Source organism: Oryctolagus cuniculus, chromosome 10 (genome assembly GCF_964237555.1).
Source record: "Oryctolagus cuniculus chromosome 10, mOryCun1.1, whole genome shotgun sequence".
In the NCBI taxonomy this organism is placed as follows: Eukaryota; Metazoa; Chordata; class Mammalia; order Lagomorpha; family Leporidae; genus Oryctolagus; species Oryctolagus cuniculus.
Window position 1 is genome coordinate 58,059,701 of NC_091441.1, and position 13,129 is coordinate 58,072,829.

The window sequence follows — 13,129 nt, forward strand, 5'->3', positions numbered from 1 at the left end:
CTTAATTATTATGAACACACAGGAAATATTTAGATGTTGCACTATCATTGGTTTTATTTCATCACAAGAAATTATGAATGACTAATTGACAAAAAACTGTAGGTAAAATGGTCATTTTTCCATTCAATTATGGTTTGCACCCATTGTCTATATTCCCACCAAACTTGGGGCTTTTTCCTTTTACTTGTTATTTATTCGGTAAAGTATTAAGCTTTTTTACTGTAATGCAAATTTAAAAATTGTTATCTCAAAAAAAAGGATGTGAGAAGGGCAGAAGATTCTTAGACTTATGTATAAATCATATTGAATCTGATGAAAGTTAAAAGATATAATGAATATCTCTAATTTAAAGATAAAGGGAGGGGCCGGCGCTATGGCACAGCAAGTTAAAGCCCTAGCCTGAGGTGTTGGCATTCCATATGGGTGCTGGTTCTAGTCCTGGCTGCTCCTCTTCTGATCCAGCTCTCTGCTATGGCCTGGGAAAGCAGTGGAGGATGGCCCAATTCCTTGGGCCCCTATACCCACGTGGGAGACCTGGAGGAGGCTCCTGTCTCCTGGCTTTGGATTGGTGCAGCTCCAGCCTTTGTGACCATCAGGGGAGTGAACCATTGGATGGAAGACTCTCTCTCTGTCTCAAAAAAAAAAAAAAAAAAAAAAAAAAAAAAAGGACAGCTACAGTGATAGGTAAAGATTTATTTTATTTATTTGAAAAAGATAAAGGGAGTCTCAGAACTGCAACAGAAAGGAAAAAAAAATAGCTCCAACTCACTTGATCAGAGTTCTCACCAGGTATCTTACAGGTCAAGAGGGAGTGGGATAAAACCTTCACAGTACTAAATGAAAAAAAAATTACCAGCCCAGAATACTCTACCCAGCAAAGCTACCCTACAGATATGGGGGACAGAGAAGGACATTCCTAGGCAACAAAAGCTGAGGGAATTTGTCACCACCAGACTTGTTTTCCAAGAAATACTAAATGGAGTTTTTTACACTGAAACAGAGACAGTGAGTAAGAATAACAGAAGGCAGGAAACTCACAGATTTTCTATCACAAGGTACAGCACTTTCTATCAGAAGGTAGAAAATTAACTCATTTGTAAAGTATAAATTTAGAAATGAATTCAGGCCAATACTGTAAACATGGTACATAAACCATTCATGTCTTTAAAATGAAGACTAAACAATAACACTAAATCTTCAAGAGATAGGCAATATAGAAAGTAAAATAGACATTGTAAATTCAAAATATGCCCAATTGTATTGAACATTTGAAAAGTGAATGGGAAGACAGACTACCTCTCTCATTTTCACACTTGCTCTGCTTTTCAAGTTGGTGAAAACAAGCATTGAAATATGAAAAGTAACTGAGTATAGGTATAGAGTTCTTTAATAGTGTCTTGGAACTGGTGCCATGGCACAGTAGGTTAATCCTCAGCCTGAGGCACCAGCATCCCATATGGGTGCTGGTTCTAGTCCCAGTTGCTCCTCTTCCAGTCCAGCTCCTCTGTTGTGGCCTGGGATAGCAGTGGAGAATGGCCCAAGTGCTTGAGCCCCTGCACTTGCATGGGAGACCAGGAAGAAGCACCTGGCTCCTGGCCTTGGATCAGCACAGGACTAGCCGTTGTGCCCATTTGGAGGGTGAACCAATGGAAGGAAGACTTTTCTCTCTCTCTGTCTATAACTCTGCTTGTCAAATAAATAAAATCTTAAAAAAAAACAAAACAAAAACAGTATGTCTTGTATTTTTTTTGACAGGCAGAGTTAGACGTGAGAGAAAGAGAAAAAGGTCTTCCTTCCGTTGGTTCACCCCCAACTGGCCGCTATGGCCAGTGCTGCGTCAATCCAAAGCCAGGAGCCAGGTGCTTCTTCCTGGTCTCCCATGTGGGTGCAGGACCCAAGTACTTGGGCCATCCTCCACTGCCTTCCCGGGCCACAGCAGAGAGCTGAACTTGAAGAGGAGCAACCGGGACAGAATCCGGAGTACCGGCACCGCAGGTGGAGGATTAGCCTATTGAGCCGTGGCACCGGCCAAAAATAGTATGTCTTATTCGTTTGATTTTTCCTTATTTTATAATCAGTGTTAAGTTATGATCATTTTAAAATAGCATGCTATAAATTGAAACAGTTTTCTGTAAATGTCATTGTAATCAAAACCAAAAACAAAACAAAAAAAATACTAAGAGGGACAACATATTAAGTTGTTCATCAACAGTCAGGGTGAGGGTTGATCAAGTCACCATTTCTCATAGTGTTCATTTCACTTTAACAGGTTTCCTTTTTGGTGCTCAGTTAGTTGTCACCTATCAGGGAGAACAAGTGGTATTTGTCCCTTTGGGATTGGCTTATTTCACTCAGCATAATGTTTTCCAAATTCCTAACAGGGATCACTTTTCAGTTAAAATTTAAACACCTAAGAATAATTGTGTGTTAATTACAGAGTTCAACCAATGATACAGAACAAAAAAATACTAAAATGGATAAAGTATTACATTGTACATCAACGGTCAGGACAAGCGCTGATCAAGTCACTGTTTCTCATAGTGTTCATTTCAAACCAAAAACAATTTGTAATAGACTTATTGAAAAATTAAGCAAGGAATCAGTATACTACTTGAAAAAAATGACTTAGTCACTGTTGAAGATTATGTCAGCGCGAGAAGGAAAGAAATAATTATAATCAAACTATTCAACAAGTATCAAAATCACATAAGATCTTACTAGTCAATAATTCTTAAGCGTGAATTGATTAAATCATCTGGTGAAGACGCATAGAGTCATCTAGTAGATAAAACAAAAACAAGACCCAACTACATGCTACCTACAAGAAACTCACTTTGCATCTGAGGACACAAAAAGACTTAAATAACAGAAGAAGGTATTCCATGCAATGGAACCTGAAAGAACAATGGAATATCTATACTTACATTAAATGAAATAGATTTTAAACTGAAAATAGTTTTATTTTATTTTATTTTTTTTAAACTTTTATTTAATGAATATAAATTTCCAAAGTACAGCTTATAGGTTACAATGGCTTCCCCCCCATAACATCCCTCCCACCCGCAACCCTCCCCTTATCCACTCCCTCTCCCCTTCCATTCACATCAAGATTCATTTTCGTTTCTCTTTATATACAGAAGATCAGTTTAGCATACATTAAGTAAAGATTAACAGTTTGCTCCCACACAGAAACATAAAGTGAAAAATACTGTGAGTACTAGTTATAGCGTTAAATCTCAATGTACAGCACAGTAAGGACAGAAATCCTACATGAGGAGTAAGTGCACAGTGACTCGTGTTGTTGACTTAACCAATTGACACTCTTGTTTATGGCATCAGTAATCACCCTAGGCTCTTGTCATGAGCTGCCAAGGCTATGGAAGCCCCCTGAGTTCACCGACTCTGATAATTTTTAGACAAGGATATGGTCAAAGTGGAAGTTCTTTCCTCCCTTCAGAGAAAGGTACCTCCTTTGATGACCCGTTCTTTCCACTGGGATCTCACTCGCAGAGATCTTTCATTTAGGTGTTTAAAAAAAAAAAAAAAAAAAAAAAAAAAAGAGTGTCTTGGCTTTCCATGCCTGAAATACTCTCATGGGCTTTTCAGCCGGATATAGTTTAAAAAAAAAAAAAAAGACAAGAAAGGTCATTATATAATGATAAATGTTCCAATCTAGCAAGAAGAAACAGTTGTAAATAAAGATGCACTCAATATCAGGTCTAAATGTGGATATAATGCCAAAATAATAGTAGGGGACTTTAAAATCTACTTGCATAAATGGAAAGTGTATCCAGACAGAAAAGCAACAAAAAAATAGCGGACTTATATCATACACTATACCAACTGGATGAAACAGGCATTGATAGGACATTCCATCCAGTAGCTGCATGGTACATATTCTTCAACAGCACATTAAACACTATGTAGAAAGTATTATATGGAAAGCAGAAACCAAATCTCACAGCATTTAAAAAATAAAATATCAAGAATCTTTTAACAGTGCAATAAAACTAGAAGACAATAAATTTCCGAAATATATGGAATTTAAATAATTGTGTACCAATGGATCAAAAATAAATTGAGGAAATTTAAAAATTCTTAAAAACAAGTGAGAAATCTGATACAACAAAGGCAGTACTGAAAGGCAAGTTTATAGCATTCAGTGCTTACATCAAAAAAGCAGAAAAATATCACATAGAAAAACTACCTCTGCACTTCGAGGAACCAGAAAAATGAGAAAGTACAAAATTAGTAGGGGTAAGAAATGAAACTCCAAGCACAAATAAATGACAGAATGAAAAGACAATACCACTGCCACTGCCACCAAACAACATGAACAACAACAGCATCAATGAAGTGAAAAGCTGGTCCTTTGAAAAGATGGGCAAATTTGATAAATCCTTAAAAAAGATCTAAATACATAAAATAAGATAAAAATGGAGGCATTATGACTGACACCACAGAAATACAAAGGATAAAGATTATTCTGAAAATTATAGCAACAGATTTGAGAATCTGTAAACAATGGACAGATTAGTGGACATGTTTGCCTTACCAAAGTGAATCATGAAACAATAGAATGACTAAACAGACCAATAATCAGCAACAATGTTCAAGCAGTATTTAAAAACTATCAATGGCTGGCGCCGTGACTCAATATGCTAATCCTCCGCCTGTGGCACCGGCACACCTGGTTCTAGTCCCGGTTGGGGCGCCGGATTCTGTCCCGGTTGCTCCTCTTCCAGGCCAGCTCTCTGCTGTGGCCTGGGAATGCAGTGGAGGATGGCCCAAGTGCTTGGGCCCTGCACCCCATGGGAGACCAGGGGAAGCACCTGGCTCCTGCCTTCGGATCAGCGTGGTGCACTGGCCGCAGCGCACCGGCCGCAGCGGCCACTGTCCACTCTGCCTGTAAAAAAAAAAAAAAAAAAAAAAAGAAAGAAAAAAAGAAAAAAAAACCTATCAAATAAAAGCTCAAGACTAATACTTCTTAAATTACTTCAATAAATAGAAGAATGTTTTAGAACTCAATATATGAAACCAGTATTACCTTGATACCAAAACCCAACAAAAACAGAAACTGCAAAAGAAAGCTAAAGGTTAATATCCTTGATACGCATAGATGTCAAAGTTCTCAGTAAATCATATCTAACAGCACTTTAAAAGATTTTCACCATAATCAAGTGGAATTCATGCCAGAGTTGCAAGGATGGATCAACATAATGGATTAAAGTAATTAGTACAAATTAACTGGATACACATCAACAAATGGGCAAAAATTCTACCTCAATAGATTCAGAAAAGGCACGTGGTAACATTCAATATTCCTTCCTGATAAAGACGCTGAACCAAGTATGTATAGAAGAAGTATACCTCAACTTAATAAAGGCCATAATGACAAGCCAACAGCTAACATGACCTGAATTTGGAAAAGCTGAAGGCCTTCTCCCTAAGACCTGGAACAAGTCAAGGATGCCTACTTAACTACTTGTATTCATGGCATCACTGGAATTCCTAGCCAGTGCAATTGCAAAAGAGAAATAAAGGATATCAAACTTGGAAAGAAAGAAGTTAAAAGATTGTTTGCAGATGATATGATCTTAAATATAGAAAACCCCAGAATTCTCCAAAAATATTAGAACAAGTTTCAGAAAAATTACAGCAAACTTAATGTACAACAATCAGCAGTGTTGTTTTATACCAATACAAAATTATCTGCAAAATAAATCAAGCAAAACCATTTCTAACTAAAAAATAAAAAAAAAAAATTCTAGGAATAAACTTCATGAAAAGGAGAAAGGACTATGATGAAAACTACAAATCAGTGATGAAAGAAACTGAAGATACAAAGAAATGACTATGCATCCATGTTCATGGATTAGATGAATCAGGATTATTAAAACTGACATCCTGCCAAAAGCATTTTATTGCTTCAATGCAATACCTAACAAAACTCCAGTGACATTTTCCAAAGAACTAGAAAAGACACTACTAGATTTGTATGGAACAATGAAAGACCTTTAATAGTCAAAGCAGAAGGCATTTTAATACTTGACTTTAAAAAACGTAACAAAGCTGTAATTAATATAGCATGACATTTACTTAAGAAAGGATACTGCAATGCAACAGATTAGTCTAGAAGTAGACTCACAACTCTACATCCAAATGAACTTTGACAAAGGTTCTAGAAACATTCACTGGAAAAAAGTAGACTTTTTAGCAAATTGGGCTGGAAAAATTGAATACCCACATGTAGAAAAGTTACACTAGACCTCTATCTCTCACCATGTATAAAAGTTAACTCAAACTGGATTATGTAACTTAAAGTAAGACCTAAAACTTTGAACTACAAGAAAACAGTGGGACATTTCAGGACATTGGAATGGGTAAGGTTTTTTCTTTATTAAATTGCAAAAGTACAGCAAAAATAAAACAAAACAAAACAAAAAACAAAAACAAAACACATACAATGGGATTTCACCAAACTAAAGTGTTTCGTTTCTATACAGCAAAGGAAACAATAGAGTGAAGAGAACCTACCTAGAGAATGGGAGAAAATATTTGAAATCTGTATTACTGGCAAGAGGTTAATACCCAGGATATATAGGAACCCAACTCAGTAGCAGAAAAAAAACGAGCAGATTCTTCATTGAGCATAATATGTTGGCTTAATTACTTAAATTATAAGTGTGGTGGGTTAAAATTTAAGTGTTAGGGGAAAATTGAAACTGGGAGGAAATGTGTAAAACTTAAGACCAGCTCTTTAAACACTCAAATCATTTCAGGTAGACTTTCTTAAACATGTCGATCCTCAATCCTTGCTGCATGTTGGAATCTGCTAGGAAGCCTCAAGAATACTAATTCCACACCCTCTCCTCCTACCACATTGTTCAGGAACAGAACCAAGTTGTGATTTTTAAAAGGCCATCTCTTTCTATTTTCTGGGGACCCATATTGTAATTATTTTGTCTCTATAGCATTGACAAGGAAATTAAATAGTTAAAACATTTTTAAGTAGGCAGTAGATATAGATATTCCTCAAAGATGACATACAAATGGCCAATAGGTACATAAAAATGCTTAACATCAGGGAAGTGAAAATCACAGCTACAATGAGATATCTCCTCACTACATTCAATTGCTTATTTCAAATGGACAAGAGATATGAAGTGTTGATGAGGATAGGCACCTTGTTGGTATGAATGTGTATTAGTACAGCCATTTTGGAAAACAGCATAGAGGTTCTTCAAAAAAAAAAAAATAACCTAGAAGTTGACTTCCACAAAATCCACCTATTACATTCTTGTACATATATCTAAGGATAATGAAATCAGACTGAAGAGACATCTGTGTCCTCATGCTTACTGAAGCACTGTTCACAGTAAGTCAGAAATGGAAACAACGTAAGTGGCCACCTACTGTTGAAGGAATGAAGAAAATGTCACACACATGATGGAACACTCAGTTTTAAACAGAATTAAGTTTTGAATTGATAACATAATGATCTTCAGTCCCATATGTTAAGTGAAATAAGTTAAGCATGAAGTATCACATGATAGCATTCAAATATGGAATCTCAAAGGCTGTATATCACAAATCAACAGCCAAAATCATACTGAACAGGGGAAAACCTCAAAGAATTCCCTCTCATATCTGGAAAAAGACAAGAATGTCTACTTTCATCTTGTATTCAGTATAGTACTAGAAGTTTTATTAAGGGAAGAGAAAGAAATAAAAGTCATCAAAATTGGAAAAGAGGAAGTCAAATTACTCATGTTTATCAATGACATGATGTTGGACATGGAAAAACCTAACATTCCACCAAGAAGCTGTTAGAATTGCAAACCAATTCAGTAAAGTTTCAGGTTACAAAATTAGCATACAAAAAGAGTAAATTTTGAATGTTAATGAACTCAACTGAAGGAAACCAAGAAAGAAATCCAACTCACAATAGCCATAAAAAAAATTTAGGAATAAACTTAACCAAGGAACTGAAAGATCTCTACATTGAAAATTATTAAGTATTGGTGAAAGAAATCAAAAGGAACAGAAAAAAAAATGGAAAGGAATCCCTTTCTCATGGATTGGAAGAATGAATATCACTGCAATGTCTATATTACCTAAAGCATTTACAGATTCAATTCAATCCCTATCAAAATACCAATGGTGTTCTTTACAAAATTAGAAAAAAAATTCTAAAATCTAAAACCTGAATAGCCAAAGGGATCCTGAGCAAGAAAAACCAAGCTAGAGGCATCACAATACCTGACTTCAAATCATAATATGAAGCAATAGTCAGCAACACATTTTGGTACTGGCATAAAAACTGATACATATATCAAAACAGAATATAGAGACCAAAAATTAATTTACATCAGCAAACTGATTTGACAGAAATATTCATACCAGATAGTGGAGTGCCATCACAAATGATGATGGCAAAACAGGATGCATGTATGTAGAAGAATGAAATTGGATCTGAACATCTCACCATACACAAAAATCAACTCAAGATGTATCAAACATCTAAATTTAGGACCCAAGACTATGACGTTGCTGATGGAGGGGACTTCTTGGACAAGACCTCTAAAGTATAGGTAACAAAAGCAAAACTAAACAAATGGGACTATATCAATCTCAGAAGCTTTTGCCTAGCAAAGGAAATGATGACTAGAATTAAGAGACATTTGACAGGATGGGCAAATATTTGTTAACCACCTATCCAACAAAGGATTTATATCCCGAACATAAATTTAAAAAACTCAACAACAACAAAAAAACTAGTCCAGTTGAGAAACAGTTATCAAAAGAAATACCAGTGGCCAACAAATATATGAAAAACTGCCATCAGGAAAGTGCAAGCCAAAAGTACAATGAGATCACCTCACTCCTGTCAGAATGGCTAAAATCCAAAACAGAGTAACAGATACTGGTGAGGATGTGGACAAAGCGGAATGTAAATTAGTGCACCCATTGTGGGAAACAGTGTGGAGATTTCTTTTTAATTTTTATTTATTTATTTATTTATTTATTGACAGGCAGAGTGGACAGAGAGAGAGAGAGAGAGAGAGAGAGAAAGGTCTCCCTTTGCTGTTGGTTCACCCTCAAATGGCCGCTGTAGCCAGCACACCACACTGATCTGAAGCCAGGAGCCAGGTGTTTCTCCTGGTCTCCCATGGGGTGCAGGGCCCAAGCACCTAGGCCATCCTCCACTGCCTTCCCGGGCCACAGCAGAGAGCTACACTGGAAAAGGAGCAACCAGGACAGAATCCGGCTCCCCGACCGGGACTAGAAACTGGTGTGTTGGCGCCGCAGGCAGAGGATTAGTCTATTGAGCTGCGGCACCTGCCAAGTGTGGAGATTTCTTAAAAAAATTAGAAAATAGACTTGCCATATGATCCAGCAATCCCAGTACTGCATATGTACCCAAAAAGAGATGAACATACTGTATCAAAGAGGCTCCTGCACCACCATGTATATAGCAGCACTGTTCACGATAGTCAAATTTGTCATCAACCAAGGTGTCCATCATCAGATGAATAAATAAAATGTGGTACATATACACAATGGAATATTATTCAGCTATAAAAAAGAATGAAATTGTACCATTTGTAGCAAAATGTATGCAGGAGGACACCATGTTGATTGAAATAAGCCAGAACTGGAAAGATAAATGTTCTCCCTAATATGCAGCAGCTAATATTAAATGTAAAGTGTGTATGTGTCAGTATTGATGCAAATATAGTTTTGCAAAACTGTTTTATTCTTTTGTGAAACCAGTGGTTAAGAATGTTATATTACTATAGTGTTAATGATCTGTGATTACTTTAAAATTTACTGCATATGAGTTAAATGGTCATTTTTCCATTCAATGATTGCTTATAGCCATTGTCTATATTCCCACTAAACTAGGGTCTTTTTGCTTTTTTCTTGTTAAACTTCTTGTTCAGTGAAGAATTAAACCTTTTTACTGTAGTGTAGTTTTAAAACATGTTATCACAAAAATTTTTTAAAAAAGATAGGAACAATGGGAGAAACAAATGAGAGGGAGAGAGTGCAAGGAGCGATGAAGAAAGAGAATATCATTATGTTTTTGGAACTGTATCAACAAATCACATTATATGTTAAAAACTATTTAAAAATTAAAATGTTATAAATAAAAGACATCTTATTTAAAAGTATAATAGTGGTTACCAGATACTGAGAAAGGAATGGGGAAGGAAGGGTTGAGAAGAGTACTAACATAACCACACAGGAGTAAGAAGCTCTGTTTTTCTATTGCACAGTAGGGTGACTAAAGCTGATGTTAATGTATATTTCTATACAAAAGAAAAAACCTAGATAGGATTTTGAATATTTTCAATATCAGGAACTATGATGGTTGATGAAATAGATGTATTTACCCTGACTGTACATGAGACACCATATACATGTATTAAAAATTATATTTATGGGATACCATGTGGTAATTTATGTCAATAATTCTCAGTGAAAACACTAGTTTAAAAGTTAAAATTTATCAAAATTCATTGCAAGCACAAAACATGCATGACACTATTTGCAGTGGTGAGAAATGTAAAGAAAGTGTCAGTTTCAACTTAAAACTATAAAACTGACTTGTATAAGCTATGCTACTGTAAAAATTTTGTAGTCACTTCCTGTCACTATCAAGATGAACATAGTGTTGTGGGGATCCTCTTAAAAGCTGTGTGATTCTGACCACCTCAAGGTGAGCAGCTCTTCTCCAAGTAAATTGTGTATGGCTATAAGATGATCTTTAGTGGTTCCTGAATGCTTTGCATCATGTATAATGCAGGTAACAGAACATGTGTTTACTTTTAACATCAATAAGACTTCAAGTCAACAGAAGACTGTTTTTGTGAAGTTAAATATTATACTGAGTTGGTGGTAGTAGAGCAGAGTAAGACCCCAGAGAACCCTGAGCAGCCCTACCCTCTCCAGCCTACACACTCCTACACAGAGAGCAGCAGGCCCTAGCCCCCACCACCAACCCTGAGCACTGAGGCTCTCTTGCCGTCTGCACTGAGAACACCATACCCAGAACCATAGACAATGACACAGGGAGTTATGTTTGGGGTGGTCTCACATCATTGGCACCTACAGATGAGCAACAAAATATTTGAGGTCTTTAAGATAACTTAATACAGGAAATGGAAATTACATCATCAATAGGAATGAAACAGCATAGAAGTATTTATACACCAGTTTTCCATAAAGAAAAGTCACTCAAGCAAGGACCTTCATAGTCTAGGAAATGGAGGGGTGGTGGGATTTGATGTTATTGAAAGGGAAAAGGATAAGCAAGCAGCAAATGTTGCAAGACCTGGTAGAGTTACTGTTCAAGGCTATAAATATGCAGCAAAACACAACAACTGGAGACACTATACAAATCATAGGATTCCTCCAAACAATTACCAGAATAGTGAGAGTGGACAGATGGATTCATGAGAGACTGTTCTTGAAGTCCAGGCCACATGCGGAGACCTCCTGGGGTATTTCCAAAGAGGACCAAGCCTCATTTGCTGGGAGAAGTGATGGAGGGTGCTAATACCAGGGTGCAAGAAAGCAAGGTGTATCAGTGAGACAGAATACATAGCAGGGTTACAGAACATGGTTCTTCAGGGCCCTGCTTGCCAAAGAAACACCCTTGAGGGGATGGCAGTGAGGAGGATAAGGAATATCGAGGAGATGAGACCAGTATCAGCAGCTATCTCAACAGGAGTACCATCATAATTACAGCAACTGATGCCTATGCCCAGAAAACACTAAGCAGAAGATGGAAAAGAAACCAAAGCAGCAGATCCACTAAGCTAATTCATCACTGCTGAGGCTTAACAGGGCAGAGCTGAGTAAATGTCAACTTACCATCTCTTGTGTCATCTAACAAGATGACTTGGACAGGAGATTCCAGCGCTAAGAATGAAAGATTGGAGCTGAAGAACTGAAGTATTTGCATTTGGCTTCTTGGCCAGATGATTAGAGTTATCTGTATGATCTATGCAGGATGGGGATATTATTTTTACCTGAAGATGTCTTTCTGTAGAAATGTCAACAGTGTGTGTGTGTGTGTGTGTATTTTAAGTCTGCATTGTTTTGCTTCAATATACTTTTTGAGATTTTAAAGTGGTTTCATATATGGTCAAGTTGATATTCTCAGGAAATTCATTCTTAGCTTGTAATAGAATTTTCCAAGTTGTTTTTTTTCTCAAAAGTCAACAAAATACAAGAAGCTTTAAGTAAAGGTCTTCAAGAAAAGTCATACACACATTTTTTCATGTGAGGGATATTGTTGTGCCAACACCTGCATCATTCACAGGTCAACAATATAGTTTTTATCTGCCAATTATGAAAGAAACACTGAAAGGACAGGGTTCAGAGAGGTTCCAGGATGGTGCACATGTGAGGGGCTGATGGGTAGCATACCAGCTCTATCATCCTCCCTCCCCCAATCTCATACCTTACCCTATGCACCCTTTTCATCCGCAACATGTAAAAAACGTGTAACCAAGTAAACTGTTGTCCTGAGTTCTACAAGACAGTCTAGCAAATTATCAAGCCTGAGATGTGAATTGTGGGAACCTCTGATTTATGACAAGACAGAAGCACAAGTTAAAAATGATGCACGCGTACACACACACACACACACACACACACTAGCCCAGTCCCACACGGGATCAGGGTTATCAATATCACTCCCTACAACATCTTGTCCCACTGTAAGTCCATTAAGACAATGACATATGTGGAGCTGTCATATCCCATTGTAATAACACTATCTTCGGGAGCAACCCTTGAAGGATCTACCTGAGCCTCTTGAGGACCCATCACTCGTTTCAGCAATGTGTTCATGAGAATTTGCTTGGTTTCTTTTTCATCATTGATTTGCTTATAAGCAGGTAATACACCCCGAATATTCCTCTACATTAATGAAAATTTTTGGTTTGGAGTCCATGTCTCAAACGTTCTAAAGAACTTGATGAGGTCTGACAAAGCTTCTGCTAAACCCTTCAGTGTCAATTTTCTTTTTTTTTTTTAAACTCTCCCTTCTCCTGCACTTTCCTTAGTGTCTTTTTTTCAGCTATACATTCCTGTTTCAGTTCCATTATAATCA

General features: G+C 36.9%; 1 pseudogene; it reads right to left on the reverse strand.

Moving 5' to 3' along the window:
- LOC103349367 (suppressor of cytokine signaling 6-like) overlaps positions 1-13,129 on the reverse strand; it is a 157,021-nt pseudogene that overhangs the window by 84,843 nt on the left and 59,049 nt on the right.